The sequence below is a fragment of the Podarcis cretensis genome (assembly GCF_951804945.1).
Source record: "Podarcis cretensis genome assembly, chromosome: 7".
NCBI lineage: Eukaryota > Metazoa > Chordata > Lepidosauria > Squamata > Lacertidae > Podarcis > Podarcis cretensis.
The window spans coordinates 10,210,003-10,224,874 of record NC_137176.1 but is presented as its reverse complement, the minus strand read 5'-3'; the positions used below and the strand labels follow the sequence as shown (position 1 = coordinate 10,224,874).

The 14,872-nt window shown below is 40.8% G+C and overlaps 2 protein-coding genes across 7 annotated transcripts in view; one reads left to right on the top strand and one right to left on the bottom strand.

Annotated features, from left to right (window-relative positions):
- The window catches only part of MAJIN (membrane anchored junction protein), a 172,536-nt gene that overhangs the window by 51,491 nt on the left and 106,173 nt on the right, over nucleotides 1-14,872 (bottom strand). The gene's annotated exons all lie outside the window — the stretch shown is intronic.
- The window catches only part of SLC12A7 (solute carrier family 12 member 7), a 137,144-nt gene that overhangs the window by 46,056 nt on the left and 76,216 nt on the right, over nucleotides 1-14,872 (top strand). The gene's annotated exons all lie outside the window — the stretch shown is intronic.

Genomic DNA, 14,872 nt, shown 5'->3' with positions numbered 1-14,872 from the left:
AATTTGAGTCTTCTTCATATATAGAACACCAACTCAGAGTTTGTGATGGGTTTTAGAAGTTGTTGGAGTGCTCCCATCCCATTATTGTAAGAAGTGCAACATGCAAGGCAGGCAGGGGGAGGGGAAAACATTAGGCCTGCATTTGCAAGCAAAATTGCAGATGTTTGCAAACTTGTGTGCTGAAAATGTTGAAGAGAAATTGGCATTACTTTTCATCTGCATTGGGGGATGTTATATGATAATGGCAATTATAATTCTATATGCTAAATACTGAAAGGAAAGAGAAAACCCCAGAATTGAGAGCTGGGAAAAATAAATAATACAAATATGCAATTGTTGGTGTAAATCAGGGGTCAGCAAGGATTGTTTTGCCCCTCAGCAACTTGTTTTTGGAGACCTGCTGCCTCTGAACTGCAGGTGGTCTTTCGTAAACTACTAAACTAGGAATATGAGGAACTACTTTTAAAGCCGCCTAAGCCAGTGGTTACTATGACATCTTGTTGCAGCGGATTGCATTAATTGGTTATGTGTTGTGCGAAGAAATACTTCCTTTTCTTCACTGAATTTATTTTTAGCCCAATGTGTATTACTGTATACTTGCCTACAACATCTTCTGAGGAGGAAAGAGGTTCTGGTGCTTTGTCCTTCTTCCTCCTCCATTTCTCAAGAACCATGTCTTCTTAAGAGTAAGTGGCACCACACAATCTGCTCTTTACTACTTTCCCATTTCTTATATTTTGTAACTCTCCCCATGAGTTCCAGCTGCTCACCTTGAGCTACTACTTAGACTGGACAACTTGTGTAGACTTCTTTGTCCTTTCATGCCCCTATACTCCTCCCTCACTCCCTCTTTGCTTGCTTTTAGACTCACTTCCTACCTCTACCAGGAGCAGGCTGCGTGCAGGGACCACAGTCATACCTCGGGATGAATACGCTTCAGGTTGAGCGTTTTCGGGTTGCGCTCTATGGCAACCCCGGAAGTAACGAAACGCGTTACTTCTGGGTTTCGCTGCTCGCACATGCGCAGATGCTCAAAATGACATGACGCGCATGCACGGAAGCAGTGAAACGCGGCATGTGCAGATGCGTAGTCGCGTGTTACGTTAACTTCAGGATGCGAACAGGGTTCCGGAACGGATCCCGTTCGCAGCCAGAGGTACCACTGTACCGGTAATTTCCCATTGCTCCGCTTGGCAGCCTTGATAACAAACTTCCTTCCCCTTTCAAGTAGTCAGATCAAGTGCTCCTGAAGATACAGATTAGAGTGCATGGAATTAAGATTAAGACCTCTGGTTTTGGTGCAGCTGACACTTCGGCTGTTCAGCGGCTGTTACTCCTAGCCTTCTCCAGGCCTATACCACAGCACTTCAGTTCCCTGCAAGTTTACTTGTTCCTTGTTGCTACAACTGTACATATCTTCTTTTTAAAAGAATATGGAACTTGAAAAGCAGAAGAGTGCTGATTGGGCCGATTGATATTTTAGATCATGTAGAAATGAGATTATTCCTTTGTATTACTGTGACCTTAAAAGGAAACATGCTAAACCATTTCAGTAAATGCTCTTGGAGTGTACCTTGACTGTGAAGAAAAGCAAACTCTTGAATTTCTGAGTACAAATAAATCCTAGAAAATATATTTTTGAAAATAATGGGCATTTTTGATCTGTGTACAGTATATTTACAGTGTCTGCCTAGATAATAATTTTCGTTTGGTTATATAAGTTGAGGTTTGTTTAGCATTTTAAATTGATTTTTTAAATTAAAAAATAACTTGATTAGCAATGGAAACTTTTAAACTGGTCCTGAGTTCATTCAGTTTTTATTGACTCAGAGAGGCAAACCTCAACAGGTTTACCAGGAGCAGAAATTGATTGCAGTATTTTATTGTAGTGAAATCTGGAAAGAATAAGCAGCTTTGATTAGAGTTGTTAATCAAATTGTTTGTGATTTCAGTGAAGACCTTTGGACAAAGATGTAAGCTCAATGGTGTGGAAAGGTTTTCTTTCCAGCACTGTCCAATTGAGTGATCATATTGTTGATGTGAAATAAACTCCAGTGGTAATCAAGAGATCAATCACTTTTGAGTTTCTAATTATGTATTTTCAGGGAGTTTTCTAATTATGTATTTTCAGCCCATTCTAAACATAGATATAGCTCAACATCTTGTCTAGTTAAACATTCTGAATCTTTGTTTTCTTGATTATTTAAATTAGCTTCTGATAGAACATAATTTGGTGGAAGTAGCTCTGGAATAGGTTGCTAAAGGGCTCAGTTTATGATACATAGACATTTATTTTAAGATACAGTAAAAACTATTTTTCCAAATCATATTCTTGATTCTCTGCAGCGTCACATGATAATAATTCAAGCTTTGGAGACTGTTAATTTTTTTAAAAAAATAATCCATACAGAAGGTCTTTGTTGTTTGGATTTGTCTTTACAATAGAGTCTTTTAATTCCATAGAGAAGAAAAAGTACAGAAGAAAATTTTCTTTACTATTTTGGGAAAGATACAGTAATTCTTTCTCTCCCCACCCTAGCCCTTAATTCTGTAACTGATATTTAGATTTTGTATTGTAACACTTCCCACATCTTCATACTCCCTATCTGATATCTGGAAAGCCAATTCAGTGACCTACAGCTGGTACTGCTTCGGCACAGTTAGCATTCCACTTCCTATTGGTCAGCTGCAAGATCAAGGGCCTTCTTGGAGCTCTTTTTCCAAGTCCATCAACAGCCAGTACCCTCCTCTTCCCAGACACTTGTCTTCTGAGTCTTCTGAGGAAAGGAAATGAAAGGTGGGATTACAGAATATGGGGCTGGGTTGTGGTGTAGAGAGCCAGTGTGGTGTAGTGGCTAAGAGCGGTAGATTCGTAATCTCGTGAACCGGGTTCGCTTCCCCGCTCCTCTACATGCAGCTGCTGGGTGACCTTGGGCCAGTCACACTTTTCTGAAGTCTCTCAGCCTCACTCACCTCACAGAGTGTTTGTTGTGGGGGAGGAAGGGAAAGGAGAATGTTAGCCGCTTTGAGACTCCTTAAAGGGAGTGAAAGGCGGGATATCAAATCCAAACTCTTCTTCTTCTTCTTGTGTTTTGGAATGTCTCCAGGGAAGTCAAGTCTACTCCTAACATTGCCTCAGTATACTAATCACATCTCATATTTTCTCTTCATCCTCATTCTGCTAGTGCTTCTAAGCTTTTGGAGCACACACTCTCTTTGCAGTTTAAAATCAAGACTTGGGGCTTTTACACATGCTCAGAATGTGGCCTAGCTGGAAGCTCCACTAAACTTAATGGAAGTTACTTCTGAGTAGACACGTAGAACAGTGTGCTGCAATGTTGAGAAAGGAGGAAATAAAAGAAGGGGAAATGGTGCGGGGGGGATCCCCCAAATGGCTACTTGTAGGGAGAAAAATAAGATAAATTTGTCAGGAGTGATTGTGGTGATGAGTGGCATATCTTAACTAACTTAACAAGGTGGTTGTCTCAGCTGAGGTACTTTGCTTGCCTTTTTTAAAAAGTCCTTTGCTTACCTGCTGAAGCAGGACTTGTAAAAAGCTAGCAACAGGCTTTAAAACTTTTTAAACAGTAAAAAAAATTGAGTAGAGTGTTGCAAGCTGATCGTAATATAGAATAGTCCCTTTCACTTTCAGTTGTGCAATGAAAGTGGGTCAGGGTGGATAAATTTCTGTAAAGAACAGAGGCCTCTTTAAAAGTACATCTTCACTATGTACTACAGCCATGAAGTGAAGACTGGAGAATTAGGTGAGAAAATGACCCTGTTACCAAACAGAAGTGGCAGCAGTGTTGAGCAGACCTACAGAGGACTAAGCAGGGATGGATGGCTTTGTTCTGGCCCATGCCTTGTCCGCTTTCCTAGCCAGGCTGCAAGACAGTGTGTATGCTTTTTTTTTTTTTTGTATCAGTATGTTTGTCCAGTGAGATACCTGCCTACAGGTAAGAGTGTGTGCTGATTGCAGTTTGGGGTACTGTTTGATTGCTGACTGAGTGAATACAGCTGGAATGGGGGTGTGGTCCAGAGCTTGTCTTGCTACAAGAACAAGTTCTCGTGCAGGCAGTAGGGCTGTCCCCAAAGTAGGTGACACAAAAGGGTATTGCTGCTTTGAGACATCACTTTGGGGAGCCACAACCCCCCCGAGTCAGTACAGAACTTTAAAGTTATTACAGTGCTACCTTGGTTTTACAAACTTAATCCATTCTGGAAGTCCATTCTTAAACCAAAGCATTCTTAAACCAAGGCGCGCTTTCCCATAGAAAGTAATGCAAAATGGATTAATCCGTTCCAGACTTTTAAAAACAACCCCTAAACCAGGAATTTAACATGAATTTTACTATCTAATGAGACCATTGATCCATAAAATGAAAGCAATAATCAATGTACTGTACAATAAAATAAAACAGTATTGTAGACAATATTTTTTTTTTCTTAACTGCACTGATGATGGTCATTGTTTGGATGGGGGGCTTTTATCCATTTTTGCAGTCACACAATCAATCAATCAATCAGTAGCTGAACTGGGATCCACACAGATTACCCCCCCCCCCCCGTGCTGTGGGAAATGCTCCCTAGAGCGCGTGCCTTTCACAATAACATGGGGGGGAGTTGCGCTCCCACAAACCATCTGACTGGCAAGTGTGCAGCTTCCCTACCTCGCGGCTGCGGGAAACACTCTCCTGCTGCAGCTGCATGGGGGGAGTTGCGCGCCTGAAAACCAGCTGGCGCGTGCGCAGCTTCCCTCCCTCACGGCTGCGGGAAACGCCGTGATGACCCCCTTCTCCGCTGCCGGACAATGGAAGTGTGGCACTTAAAACGGAAGTGCACCCCTGAACGGAGTATGTTCGGATTCCAAACAAAGTTTGCTAACCGGAACACCTTCTTCCAGTTTTGAAGTGTTTGTGTTCCAAAGAGTTCGTGAACTAGGCTGTTTGTAGACCGAGGTACCACTGTATGATAAATGCTTTTTTGCTTTACAACATTTAGCAACATCATTACACACAAAATAAACCCTAACCCAGAAGATACAGTACATCAAAAATAACATCCAGGTAATGTAAATAGTTCCTATCCCAGACAACCGTTTGTATAGAAGGGGACATACAGGTTATGCTAAACAAATGTTTTATAATGGGAGAGGAGTCACCTTTTCCATTTTTAGCCATGTACACAGAAAAGCTGAACCAATCGGTTGCAGGAGAGTCTTTATTCTTCAAACCTTGTGCCAGTTTTATTTTATTAGTCAACTTTTCCACATGTGCTATTTGCTGTACACTATTGTAGCAACTTGTCAGAGAAGTTCTCTCTCAAATTCCTCTAGTTTTTTTTATTACTGTGGGCCTGGCTGGCTGCTAATTAAAGGGAACTTATTAGGGGTTTGAACTATAAGTTAGTATTATCTCCTGTGATACAATCGAGCAGTGCCAGCTCTGGACATTTAAAGGTGTTTCGTCCTGTAATTGTTTTTATTTTAACAAATGGATGTCCCAGAAATGAGCCACTATCCCACATGTCCGCCACATTTGTTGAACAGAGCCTAACATTTGACATCCTCTTCAACAGTTTGGTGAACAGTGAGGCTAAATTTGTAGGCATAAGATATCATTATTTTTTTTTGCACTATTTAAAGTACTACCTCTTTCATCAGGGTCAGGACATATTTAAAAGGAAATCTCCCCCACATTGAAGTCAAGACCTCTTCATTAATCGTAATCTGCTAATCGGCTTCCCACATCTGCCTTAGACTTTCGCTGTATTCATATCTATTAAGATTAACACACTATTCTGTCTAGACACTGGACTCTGTTTTATCTTTGTGGCAGAGTCCAACAATAATTCATAAGGGGTAAAGTCCTTCAATGCCAGTTCCCTGATGTGGGTTCAACAAATAAAATTAGCATTTGGTACCATGTCAGCCTAGAGATTCTATGGTCCTTAATTTGGGATTTCAACATAACCCTTGGGAGTGGTTGAGATTCAAGAACAAAGTCACAGAGTTTATTTAAACCTGCATTGTGGAGACGTAAGAAATTAATATGTCTGCTGTTCTGCATGAGCTCTGGAAAAATGTTAAGCACCAGCTGTTACTTCCACCTTTTCCAAACCTGTCAGACCACCCTCATAGTGGAGGTATTCTGTACGGGCTTCTATACAGGGTACTTAATAAATATACAGTCAGTTGTCAAAATTCTAGCCCTGTTATAACTCTTGATTTGCACCCATTATGCACCTATTTTGGCAACCAAAAAATGAAAACGAACTGGCTTGGGGCCAGTTTACCTGTGAGATGCCCTTATCCCATATATGCCCCGTCAGCTGCGTTGATCTGCGAAACTGGCATTGCTACAGGTCTCACATAATACTTGTATTGCATTTGTAAAAACAAAGAAACAAAAAAAAGATCTTTTAGTGTTGCATCACCCACACTTTAGAACTCCTTGCCTACTGACATGAGGAATAGCGCCATACTGTCACAGTTCTAAATAGTAAGATTTGTTTAAAAGTTTTAGACACTGCATGGCCATTGCCTTCATGCTCGGCTCTGCTTGTGAAACCGTGCACTTCCAGTAATATCTGGCTAACCACAGTTAATTGGAATGTTGGGCTAGACAGACCTTGAACTTAATCAGGAGGACAATTCTTAGGTGTGTGGCAGAGTAGCTGTTACTCCCCCTGCTGCCAGTATTTCTGTGCCTTTAACAAATGAGCGACATGCAAAAAATTATAAAATGTAGCTTCTCCCAATTTGGATATTAAATGAATTAAAAGGTCACCTGCTGGGTTTCGTGCAGTTGAAAGGTAAAGGGACCCCTGACCGTTAGGTCCAGTCGTGACCGACTCTGGGGTTGCGGCGCTCATCTCGCTTTATTGGCCGAGGGAGCTGGCATACAGCTTCCGGGTCATGTGGCCAGCATGACTAAGCCGCTTCTGGCAAACCAGAGCAGTGCACAGAAACGCCGTTTACCTTCCCGCTGGAGCGGTACCTATTTATCTACTTGCACTTTGACGTGCTTTATTCAATGAATTAAAAGGTCACCTGCTGGGTTTCTTGCAGTTACTCAGCTGTTAAATACATAGAAACCTTTGTGTAAATAAAGGTAGCAGCCGTAAAAACTTGCAAGTCAATAGTAGTGACAAAAGCATATGTCTGCATTCAGACAGTGGAGGAACATAATTCTGGAGAGCTTATGACCTTTATTCTGACAAAGGCATCTAGAAATAACCTGTTCACAACATAGATAATGGGATAATGACCTCATGTACAAAGGATCCAACATTACCAGCTGAGTCATTTTACCTGGCAAGGCTACTTTTAGATGTGGTAATAATTGACATCAGATGTTCTATTAAATACAATTTCCTTCATCTTTTTTTAATAAGGAAAGTCATTTGTGTATATTAGGAACCCAGCAGCTAAGTCTGGATTGGTGTCAGTTAGAGGCCAGGGGTTTAGACAGAAACACTAGCTAGGCTTCACAAACAACTTCTTCCTTGCGGGTGTGGATTTTGAATGATGCTGGCCAATAAAAATGGGATGAAGAGGAACCTCTGGGAAGGAGGTGGAACACACAAGGCCAAATGGTCCAAGGCAATTTTGGTGCCTGAGCTGTGTAATCAAAACAGTACTCCCAATGTAAGGGCGCATTGTGAAATCTGAAGAGTAGGGTTTCAAGACACCTGGTTTCAGTTTGTTAGCTATGTCAATGTTTGTGACAATCCATCCTTCTACGTCTGTTTTCATTATCCTTGTTTAATCTAACCTTTTCAACTGCCTAAAATGTTTTGCTGTGCTTCAAATTGATTGTTATGTAGACACTTTGTACAGTTTTGCTGTTTTTTTTGTTTTGTTTTTTTACAATGGTAGCAGTATTGTATGAATGAAATTGACATTTTGTCCCATTTCATGGTGGCTTAAACCTGCCACTTTTACATTTTGCTTAATACTTGGGCTTGCCCTGGTTTCCTCTAACCCTCTAATTCAGTTAAACACCTGCTTCTATCTTTTACACTGCTGTGAAAAAGATAAAATGGTGAATCTTTTTTAAAATGTGACTCTTAAATTAGGCCTACAGAAATTTTGTCCTATGTTACGAATAGCCTGCAAGCCATGTATTGTACCCCCTGTTTTGCAGCCCTGGTGAGCTGCAAGCATCACACCTGGCTTACGAATTGCATTTGGCTTGATGGTTTACAAGTTGTGGTATTTCTAAATCCATGTTGATCGGATATTGCAAAAGTTGCCATAAAATAACCAGATTGGTAATAAACCTTTATATTAGTCAAAGAAATAGAAGTTATGTAAAATGTAAGGGATGTTAAAGGCTTAGAATCTGTACTGAAGTTTGAAATACTACATTTGTGCCCGGCTCCTCCTAGGGAGCTCAGAGCAAGCTGTTTATCCTTGCAGCAGCTTGTGAGGTAAGTTAGGATGAGGGTGTGTGTGTCTTATTCAAGGCCCACCCACTGAGTTTCATAGCAGAGAGGATTTCTATGGCCCTGATCAAGAACTCTAGGCTAGATTTGCACAAGCTTTGGCCTACTGGGTTGAATACAGGCTACCTGCTATGTAAGCCCACTCGCCGTGTACTTGTTAAATGTGTTGTTTCTACTGTCTGTCTAGGACAGCAAACCTGCATTTGAGATGTAAGATATCTGTCAAAAATGTACAGCTGTCATCGTGCAACCCCCACTGTAGTGCTGTGTCACAATCCTGGATTAGCATGAAGTCATGGCACAGGGAGGGGCGCAGAAGAGCAGGCAGAAGATGGAAGGCTACAGAGGGAAATAGTGGTTTTAAACAACAGCAGAGGTTTGAATAAAGGAGGGTTGGAGAGGATCTGAGAGGCAAAAAGTAGTGATTTCAAACAATAGCAGAGAATTGAATAGAGGGAGCAGGGTGTGACATTGAGAGAGGAGAGTGGCAGTTTTACATAAGGTTTGAATACAGTGAGAAGGGAGTTAGAAAAGGCTCTGTTGTGCTGGCTTCTTTGTTGTACCCACCTCTGCTATTTCTCCTGGTTAAAACCCACATTGTTTCTCCATACCTGCTTTACTCAAACCACAATTTTTGTCTAGGTGTCTGTCCACCTTTGCTTTACTCAGACTTCTGCCATTGTTTGAGTACAAGAAGAAACAAACACTAAAAGGATTTTTTTTCCATTTTGTCTGTTTTAAGCTTCTTCCACCCACTTCCATACCTCAGCTGCCTCGTGTGTGAGAGAAAGGATGTGGATCTCTCAAATATTTTATAGTACAGGGCGGCCGAATTTTTCATACCAAGTGGGTTGCAAGAGTACTTCAACATAGAACCCATGGGCCGCACACTGCTTTGTCTTGCACACATGCACAGTGTGTGTATGAGGGAGGCCAAAAATTGTTACTATCACACTGCATTCACACAGATGGCTAAGCTAGGCACAGGGTTTTAGGAAGGACACGTGAGGCTTTGGCACGGTCCTAGAGCCCTCCCACCTCCTTCCAAAATTTGGGAAACCAGTACCTAGATAGCATGAGGGCTGCAGTGGTGGGTGGAGAGGATGCCAAATGTTGCCAAGCATTGGACTCCTACAATGTATTTCACTTTTGGTACCATTTGTTGTCTTCAATATGAAGTTCCAGATTCAGTGTAATAATTTAGAAAATATGTTTTATTAATAAGCAAACATGCAACCACTTTATTTGAGAGCCAGTGTGGTGTAGTGGTTAAGAGCGGTAGTCTCGTAATCTGGGGAACCGGGTTCGCGTCTCCGCTCCTCCACATGCAGCTGCTGGGTGACCTTAGGCCAGTCACACTTCTCTGAAGTCTCTCAGCCCCACTCACCACCCACTCAAACCTCTCTTGTACCTGCGATACATTGACGATATTTTTATCATCTTGACACATGGTCAACAGACCCTGGACACCTTCCACCAGAAATTCAATGATTTTCACCCCACAATCAACCTAACTATGAATCAATCTATGCAAGAAATACATTTTTGGACACTACTATAAAAATACAGGATGGGCGCATAGACACCACCTTATACCGTAAACCAACTGACCGACAAACAATATCCACATGCCTCTAGCTACCATCCCAAACATACCAAACAGTCCATTGTATATAGCCAGGCACTACGTTACAGCCGCATCTGCTCCAATTCTACAGACAGAGACTCTCACCTAAGAGATCTACAGCAAACCTTTTTAGAACTAAAATACCCAGCAGATGAAGTTAGACAACAGATCAACAGAGCCAGACTGATATCCAGAGAGAACTTGCTGCAAGACAGACCCAAAAAAGAAAATAACAGAACACCTCTAGTCATCACATACAGCTCCCAAGTTAAAACAGTACAACGCATCATCAGAGATCTACAACCTCTCCTGGACAACGACAGTTCTCTTTCTCAAGCTCTGGGAGGAAGACCTTTCATTGCCTACAGACAGCCACCCAATCTTAAACAACTCCTAACCCACATGCCAACTCCTAACCCACATGCCAATAAACCCAGATGCCAACTTTGCTGCCACATACACCCGGACAACACCATTACTGGCCCCAACAACATCACACATACCATCTCGGGACTATTTAATTGCTCATCGTCTAACATTGTGTATGCCATCAAATGCCAACAGTGTCCTTCAGCTCTCTATATTGGACAAACAGGCCAAACTTTACGCCAAAGAATAAACGGACATAAATCCGACATCAGGAACCACAAGACAGAGAAACCAGTAGGAGAACACTTCAATCTCCCAGGACATTCTATACAAGATCTCAAAGTAGCTGTTCTATTACAAAGTGAATGTGCAAAGGGGGTTTCAGAAAAGGGAACAGGAGGCATGGGAATGAGGTTGCCGATGGAAGCAGGGGCATGAAAGGGTCTGAAGAATATAGGAGGTGACAATGACTTCACAACTGAGCAGAAGGTGAAAAGAGTGCTTGTTGCCATGTGGGTGGTGGACGCAGGAGTTTACAATGGGGGTGGTTTGTATACAGGGGCAGTTGCACAAAAGGAGGAGGCATGGACATGGGGTGAAGGTGGAAAGTGGGGAATAGAAGAGAATTGGTTTCAGAAATCAGTTGGGAAGGGAAGCTTTAGGGTGTTACATGTGGAGGGAGTGACAAGGGGAAGGGGTTGGTGAGTAGAGGGAGCAGGACCACAGTCTCTAGTACGCATATAATTACCATGAACCTCGTAGGCCATAATAAATGGGTCGTATGCTGCATACGGCATGATGTGTCCTAAGTTACGCAGACCTGTTTCAGCTACCATATCACACAAGTTCAACACATCAAATTTATAAGCACATGCCTATTTTGCTGCATGAATGCAGATGATCTTGTTTAATGAGATGCTTTCAAAGCTCATATTCTCAAGACATTGTCTCTTTTTAGATGAGTAAACTTTCTCCATCGAGTTGCACAGTATAGATCTGGTGTTTTACATAACCATTTCATAGCTGGCAATAGATGTGACACGTGCGGATTACTTTCCAGAACATGATGCTATTTGCAGACAACATATCTAATATTGTAATCTCTGTGATCAGAGGCTAACATTTGTGCTTCGTTGATATTGCTTGAATATGTGCAAACACTATGCTGCTTAGATAGCAGATGGAAAAAAATCAAATCCCAGCTAACATACTAGTTGTGCCATCTGTGGTGTCAACTTTGATGTGTCCCTCCCCAACGTAATTGCTGTGTTAACATTATTTGAAATATATAATCAAAATATTTTGAATCGTCATTGGTAAGCCATTGTTGTTAGTATTGCTTTATAGCATTGTTCTCCAGTTTCATTTTTATGCCACAAGTGGGTAATATGTGGAAAATCCAGGCAGGAATCTTAGCATTTCCAGTAAAAGGATGTTTGGTACCAAGTTTGGGATAGACCTCAGCCTACACGTAAGTGCATTTAACGAAACCACTTAAAACAAAACAAAACTGAAAAAAGGAAGCTGTGATTTTGAGAGGAGTGTGGGTGCTTAATCTTTTCCTGTTCAAATTCACAAACATCAAGCTCCACAACCATAATAGCAGTCTCCAGCAAGTCACAAAGCTGTTTCCTAATAGGTTTCAGGAAATATCACATTTCAAACTGAAATCCGTCCAGCTGGACTTCAGACTTTCCCCCTCCTTTCAACAGATCAGTGCCCATGCTGTTTTCAGTCTTCATGGTCCCTCATTAAAATGTTAGCATTTTAGATGCTGTAGATTCTCAAATAAGACTGATATGGATAATTAAGGAGCCAGGGAAAAGGTGTTTCACAGATAGCACGTGGTTACTTCCCCAGTGCTATACTTTTAGCACAATAAAACAACATTACCTTCACTAACAAAGTTAGATTTAACAGCAAATACCGAAAGCTGCCTTATTTCATTTCAAACCTTTGGCTACTGAGAGTCCTTCTAACTCAGCTCAGTCTTCTCTGACTAGCTTTCCATGATCTTTGGCAGAGATCTTTCCTACTCCTGTTGTCTAAAATATTTTCTCTGGAGATTGAGTTTAGGACTGTACAGAGCACTTGCTGTGCCACTAATTTAGGGACCATTCTCATGAAAATGTTATTGTAATTGGAACTGTTCTGCTTATGTTTTTGTGGGGTTTGAACCTATAACATCATTGGCCAATTAAATAAGTTGTGTATTATCTGGGCAGCAAGAAAGACAGAACAGACTTGGTTTTAATAATTTACTTTGAGTTTAGGGTAATCTGTTACGTGTGCTCTGACAACTGTTAATGCACATTCATACTGATGGTTGTAACTTGCCCTTACTCAGTGCTTTTTTCTGGGGGTACTCATACCGCTAAACATTTTGTCAATCTTTCTACTTTTGTCCATTTACTGTATTTATTTTTCCTGATTTGAATTATAAAATGGTGATTTTCTTAGTCAAAATGAAAGTACTCCTAAACCTTTTAAAGAACAAAAGCACTGCCCTTACCACAACAGTAATAAAAAGAAACATGTTCTAAGCATAGTTACTTGAAATTGAGTCTTACTGATTTCATGATTTTTTAAATTTATTTGCTTATTTGGTTAAAGGGGGCATTGATCACTATCTAGTTTTTTCTGGTTAGGTTTCTTTTGGATATTCAGTCAGATAAAACATAAAACATGAATATTTTGGGTCCTGTAGGAACTATATTTTAGAGCAGTGGGCTTCTTTACTTCTGCAAAGGGATAAAGTAACAGAAATGAAACATTGATGCTTTCTCATTATATTGTTTTGAAGGGTTTTTTGTACATGTAAAGGTTTTCAAGGGCAATATATTTCGAGTCCCTCAGAATTGTCATTTACAGTCATTAACATAAAGTCATTGCATGGTAATTTTATAACCTTTTTTTAAAGAAAAAATCTGTTTAAAGTTTTATTTTATTTTAAATTAAATTAATCTGTGTTAAATAATAAACTCCCATGTGTTTCAACCACCCATGTGGGTAACAATTATTTATATTAATAATATTTCTGCATTGCTTAGAATGGTTTACATAAAACACAATAATATACTTAAAAGTTGGAAAAGATAAGATAAAAGTCGGAAAATTATAACCAAAATGAAATGAAATGAAGAAATATATCAATAATAACAAGAACAAGAACAGTGTGATGAATTGTATGAACCAGTGAAAGGCTTCTTAAATAGATGGCTCTTCAGGAGATGTTTGAACTTTACTGCTATTTCTGCCTTGTGTGGGAGGGTGTTCTAGAGAGTAGGTGGTACTACTGAGAAGCTAATTTTTGAGATGGCATTACTGTAGATGGCATTCCACCAGTTGTGGTATGGTCAGCATGGCTGTTCTAGAAGATCTGAGAGGAAGATCAGAGTTGCAATGGAGAGGCAGTTTGCTAGGTATCTTGGTCCCAAGTTTTTCAGGGCTTTATGCACCAGTAATGAAACCTGTAACAAGTCTGTGTAGTTATTAGACATGTAGAAATGTGTCAAAAGGTTAACAAATCACAAAGAAGACTTGAAGGTCTTCTCTCTGACAGAGCAACCTTTTGTCATAAATGGCTCCTTATATGAATTGTGAGGACTAGTGCTTCAGAACAAGTGTGTGAATTGGCCTTGATGGAAAACAAATATATTTCAACAAATAGCATTTGCCTCTTTCTCTGCCAGGTCATTTCAAAAAGGAACTTGCACAGTTCCAAAAACTTTTTGCATTCAGATCGTCTTCTGAAATTAACGGTGTAATCCTATGCATATCTAATCTGAAAAAGCCCCACTGGGTTCATTGGGACTTGCTCCCAATGAAACATAAAAGCCGTGCAGGATTTTTGCCTTGCTCTACCAGCTCTCTGTCTCCAAACTCAGCAGCAGTGATTCTTCTGGAAGCAAGTGGCCAGAATTCTCATACTACTGTTTGCATGAGTATCTGTGAACTAAGGCAGTGTTCCCCAACCTTGGGCCTCCAGCTGTTTTTGGACTACAACTCCCATCATCCCTCGCTAGCAAGACTAGTGGTCAAGGATGATGGGAATTGTAGTCCAAAAACAGCTGGAGGCCCAAGGTTGGGGAACACTGAACTAGGGGACTAATCCCACACTGGCATTAGAGGAATGGAACAGAGTTTCAGACACTCTCCTGAAGACACCCAACCAGGGAAGGAGATGTATGGGGAGTGTGGTTGCTGTGGCTAGAAGCTCCCATGTTTTCCCTGCCTCTCCAGTTTCCACAATTACAGCCACCAAAATGCTGATACTAATGCTAAACCTCTACTGCTACGAGGAAAGTATCTCTGACTGATTGCTGCAGGATTTTCTCCCTCCTAAGTACTTTCCATCCAAACATCTTCCCCAAGAGGTCCCACCCTGCAGTTTAAGAGCCACTAAGATAATGTAAATTAAAAATCATT